A 13727-nucleotide genomic window follows, 5' to 3' on the forward strand; every position below is an offset into this window, starting at 1 on the left:
GCCATGTGCTTTTCAAGAAGAAGAGAGAAACCCTGAACATCCTCGGCCTTCTTGAACCAAGGTATCTTTCCCTGGATGACTTTGATTGGACATTTCTATAGACTTGTTTTAATTGGGACATTTTCTCGGCCTTAGAACTGTAAACTAGCCACTTATTAAATTCCCCTTTTTAAAAGCCATTCTGTTTCTGGTATATCACATTCCAGCAGCTAGCAAACTAGAACAAGTGGTGGCAGCAGTACAGAGAATTCTCACCCTGGAGCAGCAATTTTGAACATCTGCTGTTGGGTGGAAGAACCCAGAGGGTCTAATAATCATATTATTTGTTGTTTTATTTCTTCTATTATGCATTTTATTACTTTATTACTACTTATATTTATAAATACTTTATTTTATGTGGTCACTTATTTTCATTATATTACTTTATCTTGTCATTTATCCATAATAAGACATTGTTTCATTTATATATCTAGCATGTTGTTTGTGTCACTATTTCGTTATTCATAAATATTGGTTTATATTATTTATTATCTACTCGAGTGTATTTTTATTTTAAAAATATATTTATTAGTATTCATTGTTCTATTTATTTAATTATGTATTATTCTATGTTTATTGTTATATTTATTCTCCTTTTCTTTTTATTCAGTATTTATAAATATTTTGTTTTGGGATATTTATTATCCTTTGTTTTATTATTATTTGTTTATAGTTTGTTTTATTTAGTTAGTCATTTTATTACTATAATGAAGTGTATTTTGGCCAAATGAGCCCAACCTAAAAGCGTGCTGTTGCTGTTGTTTTTTTTCTCTGAATGTACCTGGCTGCACCTGAACACACCTGGCTGCACCTGGGCACACTGGCTGCACCTGGGCACACCTGGATGCACTTGGACACATCTGGCTGCATCTGGCTGCACCTGGTTGCACCTGGACACACCTGGATGCACCTGGACGCACCTGACTGCACCTATTGGCTCCCTCCACACCCCATAGTGGGATCCCAGTGCCCTGGCTAATGTCCCCTCACCTGGGCAGGGTCTGCAGGCCTCTGCTGTAAGAGACTGGGATGGAGTCACCCGGCAGCCCCACTGAAGACGCGTCCTGTAAGTCTCCGCACTTGTGAGCTGGGGGCCGCCAGGCCAGGGTTGGGTTCTGCCCCAAGGCCCACAGCGATGGCAGGCAGGTGGAGAGAGAGGAAGTTGCACTGGGGCTGTGTGGCCTCCCACTGCTTGCTCAGCCTCTCTGTGCCTCCCGTTTCTCCCCTACTCAATGCAGGCGGTGAGCATCCCACAAAGGGCCTGAGTAAGGCTGAAACTGGATGCTGCTCGAAGTGCCCAACAGGTGTTCTGGGGGGGGAGGTCTCAGCTGCCCCAGCACTCACGGACTCTGGGATGGAGGTGGGGTCCTGGGAAGCCGGAGGGGCTGCACTGGTCACCAGAGAAGAGGCGCTTCCCAGGACCGACCCTGGTTACTCTCCTCCTGGCTCCCCTTGCCTCTCCCTCTGCCCTTCTTCTCCACATCATGGTGAGAGAACTGACCAGAGAGGGCTCCCTTCAGCCTGAGGTCACACAGCAGCAAGAGGCAAGCCTGCTTCACCGCCAGCCCTGTGCTTCCCTCTGTACAGTGCCTGAGAACCCAGGAAGGGGGTTCTATTTTCCACGGCCTTTCAGGACAGACCCCAGACCCAGGCTGCCTGGAAGGCCATGCCAGCTGCTGGCTCTGCCCTGGCACTTCACATTCCTGCACGTGACCCTGGATAAGTCTCTCTGGAACTTTCCCTCTGAAGCTGGGGGGTGGTGGGGAGGATGGGTTGCATTCCCAAGATCTCTGGCAGGCCCTCCTCTTTTCCTGGAACTTGCTTTGAGGGCAGATGATGGCTTTTCTCTGGTTAAACCATGAACAGCCATTTCTGCTCAGCTTGCTGTCATATTGAATTCAACCCCTCAGGGATGGCACAGGAAGAGAAACCACCTCAGAGGGACACCAAAACCCAGGTTTATCCTATCCATGGCGAGTAGCTGCCCTGACCCTCCCCAGGGACCTTGTCCCTCTGTGCCTCAGTTTCCCCATCTGTTCAAGGGCAATGATACAGAAGGTCCCTCTGAGGGGATGGCTAGAGAATGAAAGTAGGCAATGCCTGGGGATTGCTCAGTGGAAGAGATTTGGCCCACGTACTGTCAGCAATCAATATTAGTTATTAAAAAGTCAGACATCCAGTGGCAGAATTTTCATCTGCCATGCCGGAGACCCGGGTTCGATTCCCGGAGCCTATCCGTGCAAAAAAAAAAAAAAAAGAAAAAGAAAGAAGTCAGACATTGCTTGGCGGTTCCTCCAAAAGTTAAATACAGAACTCTCGTGTGACCCAGCAATCGTACCCCTGAGCATAGACTGAAAAGAATCAGAAGCAGCGACTCGGGAACATCCTTGCACACCACTGTTCATCACAGCATGAGTCACAAAAGCCAAAAGGTGGAAGCAATTCAAGCACCCATCAACAGATGAATGGAGAAACAAAACAGGGTCCATCGAGACAGCGGAATGCTGTTCAGCTGTGAAAAGGAACCAAGTTCTGTACTGCTTGGACGAGCCTTGGAAACATGATATTCAATGAAGGAAGCTGGACACAAAAGTCCCCATATTGTATGATTCCATTTATATGAAACGTCCACAGAGGGCCAATCCACAGAGGCAGGAAGTAGATTAGTGGGTGCCCAGGGTTTGCAGGAGCATGGATGGAAGCAGTTTCTGCTTGGTGGGATGGAAAATTTTGGTAATGGAATGTGGGGATGGCAGCACAACATCATAAAAGCAATGAATGCTGCTGAACTGTCACTTAAAATTAGTTAAAATGGGAAATTTTATGATATATATATATATATATATATTCCACGACAATTTTTTTGAGTCAAATATCACGATACTGTGAGTCAAAGATTGTACACTTCAGATGGTTTGTATGATGTGTAAGTGTATCTCAATAAAACTGTATTTTTTAAAAAAAGGAAACCGGAAGGGAGTAGCAGTGGTAGAATGCTTGTCTGCCATGTGGGAGACACGTGTTTGATTTCTGACCCATGCACTCCCCTTCCCCCCATCCCACCCCCCCCGGAAAAAAAGGGGGAATTGGGATGGGCTCCTGACTCTGCCATTTTCTGGACGAGATCGTGTAAACTTGATGTTTATTCTTCTGTAAACCTTTGGTAAACCTCCAATGAAATCTTTAGAAAGGTCAAACATCACAGTTAGGTTAAAGAGAACACATGTGAACATTCCCTGCACGCCTTCCCCAGAGGCGAGCTCTGGGACCTGAGAGCATTTACCAGTTGCTTAGAAGGGACGTATGTCCCCAAAGCGGGGGGCACTGGGCTACCTGGGTTCTAGTTGCTGTAACATCTGTGTGACCTTGACCTACTTACCTGCTTTAGGTCCCATTTTGCAGATGGTAAAACTAAGTCAAGCTCCGATAAGTGAGATGGCCGACCCGGGAGGCCCCCCAAGCTTCTAAGTAACAGAGTCAGGTTTCAAACCTGGGTCTCTGCAAGCCCCAAGCGTTCATCCTTGACCGCCAAGCCCCACAGCGCCCCCCACCACGGACAAGGGGTTATGACATTAGCGGCGGGGACAGAACGCCGTCGTCTGACTTCTGACCATCCACGCGATGGGCTGGAGCGTAGCCTGAGGAGGGAAGGGGAAAAGGAGAAGGGAGGAGAAGGCACCTGCCCACATATCTTGCTCTTCGCCAACAGCACCCCCGAACACGTTGAGCTTCAGCGGCGTTCATCGTCAAAGAAAGACCCTGGTTGCTCCAGAGATCAACATCTCCCTGGACCAGAGCGAAGAGTCGCTGCTGTCCGATGACTTCCTGGACACCCCAGATGACCTCGACATTAATGTGGAGACGCCTGATGAGACCGACTGGTTGGAGTTCCCGGGCAACCGCAACGACCTGGAGTGGGAAGGTGCGTAGCTAGCTGCCCTCCCGCCCCCGGCCCCTGCTGGCGAGCTCGCCCCTCCGTAGTCCAGAGGCTTCGCAGTGTCGGTGCCACCCCGGCTCGAGCCCTCCCTTTGGGCTTTCTACAGCCGTCCCACCGGCCCCGCCAGCTCAGACTGCAGCAGGGAGACGCGGGGGCAGGGTGAGCGGGGAGTGGGGGGGTCGGGTCCGAGGGGCCTCAGAACAGATCCATGAGGGGGCTGTTCTAGCCACTGCAGATGTAATCAGCAACAGATGAGGTTCACGCACAATTGGCTCATGTCCACAGCAACAGAACTAGGTGCCTTCATCTGGCCAAGTTGAGAACTGAATCTAACTGCCACGTCTTAGAACAACAGTCCCCATCTGCCACAAGAAGCCCATAAAGAGTTCTTAGAAGCTCTTCAGGTTGATGCTGTCAACACGGTGACATGAAGAGCTACTGAAAATCTCTCCCTGGAGATTCAGCTGAAAAAAGAACAATTCTCAACTGTTGAGAAATTTGAAGGAATATATGGACTGGAGAGGGACCCTACAAATGCTGAATTGACAAAATAGGAGAATCTCAGGTAGGACGGCAAAGAAACAGCAGTGGGGAACCCTCCCAAGGGGGACAAAGATTACAAATTCTCTCACAGCAGTGGGACAGACATTTTAGAGACCCAGGGGGCTTTTCTAGGATACACAACAGATTCAAGCTGGCGCAGCCCCTGTGAAACTTATTCTTGCAAAGGAGAAGCTAAGCCTTCTTGTAATTATGCATAAGAATCACCCCCAGGGAGCCTCTTTTGCTGCTCAGATGTGGCCTCTCTCTCTAAGCCAACTCAGCAGGTGAACGCACTGCCCTCCCCACCTATGTGAGACATGACTCCCTGGGATGTTAATTTCCCTGGGAACATGGGACAGGCCTTCTGGGATGTGCTAGGACCCAGCATCATGGGATTGAGAAAGTCTTCTTGACCACAAGGGGAAAGAGAGGAATGAGACAGTAAAGTTTCAGCGTCTCAGAGATTTCAGACAGATTCTGGAGGTTATCCTAGAAGTTATTCTTATGCATTTATAGATATCCCTTTCTAGTCTATCGTGTATTGGAGTGGCTTGAAGAAAGTACCTGAAACTGTCGAACTGTGTTCCAGTAGCCTTGATTCTCACGATTCTGGACACAACTCTATGTTTGGGCTTTCTTGGCATCTCATAGGCAGATACATGGCATGTCTAGGCATCTCCTCTCTGTGGGCACTCCAAACATCTCCAAACATCGTGTCTCTAAAGTAATTGTTCTCCAAAATGTTTTCTGTTTTAAAGGACTCCAGTAAACTAATTAAGATGCACCCTGAACGAGAGGAGTCACATCTCCGTTTAACCAGAAGGCCACACCCACAGTCGGGCATGCCACAGCTTCGTGGAGATAATCTCATCAAAAGGGCACACGCATGCTGGGAAAGCTGCATCTTTGTGGTGATAATCCAATTAAAACAGTTTCTACCCCACAGTGTTGAAGCAGGATTAAAGGACATGGCTTTTCTGGGGTATACCACACTTTCAAACCATACATCTGTTAAAGGTTTGTTTTTAATATTTGATATGAACAGGCCCCAGGATTCGAATCCATGTGCTTGGGATGAGGATTCTACCACGGAGCTGCCCTTGCCTCAGCCTCTGATATATATATATTTTTTTGCATGGACAGGCACTGGGAATTGAACCCGGGTCTCCGACATGGCAGGCGAGAACTCTGCCTGCTGAGCCACCGTGGCCCACCCTCTGATAACGTTTTGATATCCAGTATATATAAACAAATCCTACAACTCAACAACAAAAAGACAACCCAAGTATAAGATGGGCAAAGATTTCCTTTCTAAAGAGGAAATGCAATGGCTGAAATGCATATGTATAGATTTTCATCTGTAGCTGTTAGGGAAATGCTAATGAGAGCAATGAGATATCATCTCACAACTATAAGATTGGCCTCTATTAAGCCAACAGGAAGCTACAAATATTGGATAGGATGTGGAGAAATAGAACACTTATTCACTACTGTCAGGAATGTAAAATGGTATAGGCCCGGTGGAAGACAGTGTGATGGTTTGAAACTGTTTTGTACCCAAGAAAAGCCTAGTTCTTTTAATCCAAGCCTATGGGAGCAGAACTACTGTTTGGGTGGGACATTTTTAAAAGGTTGTTTCCATGGAGATGTAACCACTCAGTTGTTGGTGAGACCTTTTCCATGAAGATGTGATCCCTCCCATTCAAGGTGGGTCTTAGTCCACTTACTGGAGTCCTTTAAGAGTGGAACTTTTGGAGAAAAAGACGTTTGGAGATACAGTCAGAAATGCTGGGAGATGGTAAGTAAGGACCCACAGAATCTGTGGAGAGTGAAGGGAAACTAAGAAATGAAATTCAGAGTTTGCCCCAGAGAACCTGAGAGAGGACCCACAGATGCTTAGAGAGAGAAATGCCCTGGAGATATTGGTCTTTTATCCTGTTGATTTCTAGGAACTCTTTATATATTAGGGATACATGCTCTATGTCTTTGGTATCTTTTTACAGTTTGTTGTGTTGTTTTGATTTCACTTATGTGTTTTAGCCATGTAGAATACTCACAGAACTTCTTTTTTTTAAGCAGTTTTATTCACACACCATGTGATTCATCCTGAGTGTACAATCAATGGCTCTTGGTATAATCACATAGCTATGCATTCACCACTAAAGTCAATATGGAAACATTGGCATTTCTTCCAATGAAAATGTCTCATTGCTGCTGTTGATTTGCAAGTATTTTGTTGAGGATCTTTGTATCTATATGTATTAGAGAGATTGGTCTGCAATTTTCTTTTCTTGTGGTATCTTTGTCTGGCTTTGGTATTACGGTGATGTTGGTTTCATAGCATGAGTTAGATAGCTTTCCCTCCTCTGCCATTTTTTAAAAGAGTTTGAACGGGATTTGTACTAATTCTCGCTTGAATGCTTGGTAGAATTCACATGTGAAGCCATTTGGCTCTGGACTTTTATTTTTTTGGAGTTTCTTGATGACTAATTCAATCTCTTGTGATAGTCATCTATTTCTTCTTGAGTCAGTGTTGTTTGTTCATGCCTTTCTAGGAAGTCGTCCATTTCATCTGTGTCGTCTAGTTTATTAGCGTATAGTTGCTCATACTAGCCTCTCATTACATCCTTTATTTCTGCATGGTCAGTGGTTTTGTCTCCTCTTCCATTGCTGATTTTATTTATTTGCTTCTTCTCTCTCTCTCTCTCTCTCTCTTTTTTTGTGAACCTAGTTAGGAGGCCATTGATTTTATTGATTTTCTCAAAGAACAAACTGGTTTTGTTGATTTTCTTGATTGTTTTCATTTATTGATGCTCTAATCATCATTATTTCTTTTCTTTTGTTTGCTTTGGGTTTAGTTTGCTGTACTTTCTCTTGTTCTTCCAAGTGAACAGCTAATTCCTCGATTTTTACTCTTTCTTTTTTTTAATCTAGGCATTTAAGACAGTACATTTCCCTCTTAGCACGGCCTTTGATGCATCCCATAAGTTTTAATATGTTGTGTTTTCATTTTCATTTGCCTGAAGATATTTACTGAGTTCTCTTGTACTTTTTTTACATACAAACATAGAAATGCATGACCCACTTGTTGTTTAAGATTGTGTTGTTTAGCCTCTGTATATTTGTGAATTTTCTGGCCCACTGCCTGTTATTGATTTCCAACTTCATTCTGTTATGATCTGAGAAAGTGTTTTGTATGAAATCAATCTTTTAAAATTTATTGGGACTTTATTTTTGACCCAGGAGTGCTTTGAGCCACCAAGGGGGAGTAAGTGCTCCCCAAGAGCCCTACTGGCCAGCCTTGACTGGGACCAAGGGAGCTTGGGGCTGATGTTCCCTGGGCTTTTCCAAAAAACTTTGATGTCAATGTGCCTTGGGTGACCCTTCACGTGGCAGGTAAGACTGTTGCTATTTTAACTGCCATGGGAACTACATGTTCAGTCTTAACTGAACTGGGGCTAGGGGTATGGTACGTATGAGTTTGTTCTTTTTTCTTTTTATTTCTTCTTCTGGAGTGATGCAAATGTTCTGAAAAATGATCAGGGTGATGAATATACAGCTATGTGAAGATATTGTGAGCCGTTGATTGTACACCACGTATGGAATGTTTGTATGTTAAGAATGCATGTGCTTGTACATTGTTTTATCAATAAAAATTTTTAAAAAGGTAGAGGTCAATCTTGAAACTATTGTCTTGGTTATGGCACGTGAATTTTATTTCAATAAAGGTGTTATTTAAAAAAATGTTTTTAAAAATAGGTCTGGTGTTAACGGGGACTGGAAGCTCCTTAGAGTTATCCCCTCAGAGTTAATAAGTCAAGTGGACCCTAAGGCCTGGGAATCAAAAACTGCCTGGGAAAGGAATCCATGTTCATCTTATTGTAATCCAGGGCAGAAGAGACTTAACCTTTCCCAAGGCAAAGATAGTATCTTCCACGAGGACATTCTAGGTATCCAACCTCTCATCCTAAAATTCTTAAAGGCAGAGCTTCTCATCCCTCTATCCTGCCTGGTAAATAGCCAAATGGGACCTACCAGTTAGTGCAACGTCATAGGGCCATAAACCAAATTGTCATGCCCCCCACCCTATAGAGCCTCTTGACACCCTCCTAAATAAGGTCCTGAGCCCCGCGTTGTGGTAGTCACTCCTCATGTAAAGGGTGCTTCTTCTGCACACACGGTGTTCTAGTTTGCTAGCTGCTGGAATGCAACATACCAGAGACGGATTGGCTTTTTTTTTTTTTTTTTGGTAAAGCAATATCATTTTCAAAGATTTTTTGTTTGTTTTATTGTTTGTTTGCTTTACTATTCGTATGGGTATCTTGCAAAAGCCTACAAAAAGGGGGGAAAATATCTGCAGGCTCATTTAAACAACATGAGGGAGAGATTAAACATTAAATATTTAAAAAAATAAGTTTAGTTTACTTACTTAATTAGGGAAAATGTTATTGAAGTATTTATGCTCAATTGGCTTGCACTGCATTAACAAGCAGAGAACATGGATCTCTTCTAACAAATATTTTAAACATTTATACACTACCAGAAGATTTAGTCAGGATATGGAAATTTTCAAGTCATAAACCCCTGAACATACTAAACCCAAGTTAGTTTTACACCTGAAGTCAGAAGTGAAAAATCTGTAAAAGTAAAAATATTACCATTTTTCACAGCAATTTAAAGATGATTCCTATAAATCCTTATAGTCTTTTTAATAAATAAAAGGGAACCACAACCTCCTGGCAAACTTCTGGTTTAAAATGCAAGTAACTTTTGAAGCTGGACTTCTCCATCTGTAGACAGAAGCAAGCTGTATTGGCAGCACTGCTCCATTTTGGAGAGCCTCTGTAGAACTGCTTAGAAAGCTCAGCAATGATCTCCTTTAAGGTAGTATCCTCTACCCACCTGTAAGTCGGCAGGAGAGGTCCCTGGGCAGGTACAACCCTCCTACTGGCATAATATAAGCTGGAAACAGATTAAAGAAGAAGCAGAGGTCAGGTTTCCAGCTTTCAGATGCTATTCCAGATAAGATGCCAAGAGTTTTTACAGTAGAAATGGACAATATGTCAAAAATAAAGACAACTTGATATCGATAACATGAGAAGTTAGGATGCATGTACTATAACTAAAGACAGAACTTTTTACATGTAGGTAAACAGGAAGTGGGCAATCTATTTGGAATTCACTTCTGAGCAACATTTCTAAGCATTTCTATCATCTGATACACCTGCACTTCTGAATAATCATAACTGATACTCAAGAGGCTGCCTCTGACACCCTCCAAGGTTCTACAGGTTCTTCTGACTCAAAGAAATGTCACATTAAGCCTAATATTATTTTGGTGTTGGCTTACATTATATGATAATTCTTTAAAAACTGGTAATCCATACATGGACTCTATGATAGCTCCCTCTGTCAACCATGTCATTTCATTAACTAGAATATCCCACGTTCCTAGTAGGATAAATGGTTAGAGCTTATTATACAACCAAAATCAAAGCCAGGGAAATGGGTTCTCTTAGAATCTAAGCGCCCATTATGAAATATCCCTCCGACCAATTCTTCAACTCTTTGCCGATGCAACTTGAACATTTCATAGAATAAGGGCTTCAGGAAGATCAGATATCCAGACCCTTAGGTTTTGCAGGATTCAGAGTCTTTCATGTGTCACTCAGCCAGCCCTCCACTTGTGTCATGTAACTGTCCAACTCTGGTTGGCTTTTGAGTCCCAGTGGAAGAATTCCATTTCTGCCTCGAGCTTTTCTTCAGGGACTTGGAAATGGAAGGTAGTGCACTTCCTTCTGGTCCTTGGCCAGGCATGGGACTCCAGGCTTCTTGGGATAAGTTTGACTGGTGATGTTAAAGAACTCTTCTGCGCATCAACAGCAATGAGACGGTCCACAACAAAAGGTAACTTTCTGAGAGCTCCGACTTGCTGGAAAAATATTGGTCTTTCCACCAGTTTTAAAACATCTCTCGAGCTTTCCTTGTGTTTTTAGAATCACTGATGGTGCTGAGTTTAGTAACTGACAACAAAGAGTCTGCTTCCTTTGAAAACCTAATCTTCTAAAATGTGTTTCCATCTGTTTCTTACTTCCCTTCGAATATGCCGCAGGGTATAGACATCATAATTGAGTTTTTGCCATTCCTCTGAGTCTTTGGCCAGCTGATTACGAACAACTATCAAGTTGTAAAGGATTCTGTCATCATCTGCCTCGGTGTGGGACGCATCTGAGGCACACTCCACAGATTCTTCTCATCATCCCTCTCCAGAGTTGCTCCAAACGAGGAATATGGATTGTTACCACTGACCAGGGGCTCCTTCTCGGGCAGGACGGGCTCCTCCAGGCACCTGCACCGGCAACAGCAGCACACGGTCCTCAGCCAGTCCCTCAGCCCCATGGAGTGCAACTGCCCCCGCGGCTGCCGGCTGACTCTGAGAAAACCGCCACAGCGAGCGACCACAGCTGGGACGCGGCCGCCGAGCCGGCGTCCAGGTGCGGGGACAGTTGAGGCCCGGGCGTCGCGGGTCGGTCTGTGCACATCACGCCGCGGCCGGGGACGCGGTCGAGGGAGGAGGCGCCTCCACCGCCCAGAACCCAAAGGCGCACTCCACTTGCGTTTTGTTTTCCGGATTGGCTTTTAATAAAAGGGGATTTATTTTGTTGGTTGTTCAGAGGAAAGGCAGCCAACTTTCCACAGAGGTTCTTTCTTACATAGCAGTCACAGGATGGTCTCTGCTGGTCTTCTTTCCAGGCCCCTGGGTTCCAACAACTTTCCCCGGGTGACTTCTTTCTGCATCTCCAAAGCCCTGGAATGCTGAGCTGCTTAGGCTGTGCTACCTTGCGTTCTCTCATTTAAGCACCAGCCAATTAAGTCAAATGTCACTCATTGCAGCAGACACACCTCCTAGCCGACTGCAGATGTAATTAGCAACAAATGAGGTTCACGCACTATTGGCTTATGTCCGCAGCAACAAAACTAGGTATGCTCACCTGGCCAAGTTGACAACTGAATCTAACACACACGGGCACCCAGGTTCTCAGTTTCTATTCGCCTTAATTGTCCAGCTCACCTGGACAATTACACCTCAAGGGTTTAGGGCCATCCCTCGTGTCTTTGAGAGTTCACTAGTGCAGGACCTCATCTTCCTGCCCTTAGACTCTGGCTCCCTTTCAGAATGTGGATGATTTATTAATCTGCAGTCTACTAGGGAAGCTCCTATGGACACCATTGCCAAATGGGGATATCTAGTGTCAGCTTGTAAGGCTCTACTTGCCTGCAAATAGTTTTTACCTTGGGTTTATCCTCGCCCATGGGAGCGCTCTTGTCACCCCAAAGAGTCCAGATTTATGCTTGGTGCTACCACTGATCAAGAAACAGGTAATAGCCTTCTTGGAGATGACAGGATATTGCACGATCTGGATTACCCCATGTGATGTTTAGGTTTGGTGTATGACCAAGAGATTATGCCCAGTTGTCTGGTCAGTCAAGCACTGGCTTGACCGTTGCTGCAAGGATATTTCATGGCTGGTTGATAAGCTGGAAGGCTGGTGTATTAAATCATCAGTCAGTTGATGCATCTATGGGTGGTTACATTTGTGATCAACTAAGGCGTGTCACTCACAATGAGATAATCTATCTGAAGGCTTTTAAGGAAGAAAAGAGACTCTTTCACTGCTTCTTCAGCCAGTGAGCCTCTCCTGTGGAGTTCATCCAGACCCTTCATCAAAGCTGCCGTCTTCACTACTGCCCTCCAGATGTTAGAATCTTCCATTCCCACAATTGCATGAGGCACCTTTACACATCTCATATTTGTAGGTATCTCCTGTTGGTTCTGTTTCTCTAGAGAACCCTAACACACCCAATTTGGAGGAACTGCATAGCCTGTGTATGAAACCATCAGGGGTGTAGACAGTGCCCCCTTGGAATGGGGTGCGAATAGCCTGCCTGCCTTGGGCCTGACACATAAATAAGCCCCTTTACCTACGTGTAACTGAAAAGAAAGGTTATCATTAGGAGTCTTAGTACAAAACTTGGAAACATTCCCCGACCTGTGGCATACTTTTCAAAGCCATTAGATGCCACATTACAGGGATGGCTGCCCTGCCTCACAGCAGCAGGGTCCTCCAAGCTGACACAGGGACAGACTCTACCAGTGTATACTCCTCACCAAGTCAGAGACATGCCAGAGGCAAAAGGACCTCAGTGGCTTTCAAATAATAGGCTCCTGAAATATCAGGCCCAGTTCTTAGACACACCAGACGTTCAAATCCAAGTCTGAACCACTCTAAGCACAGCTACCCTATTGACTGCAAGTCCCAGATCAGGAAAATGTAACCCTAGGACACAAATGCACAGAGGCACTAGTTCAGAATTATTCTAGCAGGTCAGCCCTCCTGGCCCACATAACCCAGACTTAGAATGATTTCTGGATGAGAGAAGCGTTGTGAAAGGAGTTAGAAAGGCAGGCGATGCAGCTGTCTTTCTCCTGGAGATTATGCAACAAAGTCTCAACCTTCTGGACCCTCCGCACAAGGGGCTGAACTCAGTGCCCTCTCTAGGGGTGTAGCATTAGCAGCTGGGAAGAATGTTAATCTGTCTCTCAAGTTTCAAACAGAAGTTGCAAACTACCAAAGTTAGCCAAGCCCAAACTGTAGTAATTTTGAAAATCTTATGGAGTGCTCTAGGCTCTAAGTCTCTATAAAAGCTTTTCCTAGTAAATTAACTTTTTTCCTGAAGATTGAGAGGATGATCAAATGAGAGGGAGAAGATGTAATGAGAAATTAGAATGTAACAAATAACTGTGACTCTGACTTATTATGCAGATATTTATTTTTAGTGTTTAGTGTTTTAGAATAGCCAGAAATACTTGAAGTGATTTAACCCTAACCCAGTATTGGACTTTGATATTGATTATAAAACTACATAGCGAAAACAAACAAATGAAAAAAGGTGGCTGCCTTTACTGTTTGGAGTTACTTCTGGATGTTTTATTACTTTTAACAGATATAAATGTATTTCCGACAATACTAAACTGTCTTAAAGAGCCTTAGGTAACCTACTTCTGTGGCAAGCCTTAAAATTTCATAGAGTCCATATATATATATGTAATGACAATACTACACTCTCTTAGGTAGCCTTAGGTAACCAATCTCTATTTTCATTGATGGTTATTTGCCTTATTTCCAGATTTTGGCCAATCCCAACG

The 13727-nt window shown here is 44.3% G+C and overlaps 1 pseudogene; it reads right to left on the reverse strand.

The window, feature by feature from the left end:
- Positions 1 to 10281: 10281 nt before the first annotated feature.
- LOC143649615 (melanoregulin pseudogene) lies at positions 10282 to 10931 on the reverse strand (annotated as a pseudogene).
- Between the last annotated feature and the right edge of the window lie 2796 nt (positions 10932 to 13727).

The sequence above is a fragment of the Tamandua tetradactyla genome, chromosome 11 (genome assembly GCF_023851605.1).
Source record: "Tamandua tetradactyla isolate mTamTet1 chromosome 11, mTamTet1.pri, whole genome shotgun sequence".
In the NCBI taxonomy this organism is placed as follows: Eukaryota; Metazoa; Chordata; class Mammalia; order Pilosa; family Myrmecophagidae; genus Tamandua; species Tamandua tetradactyla.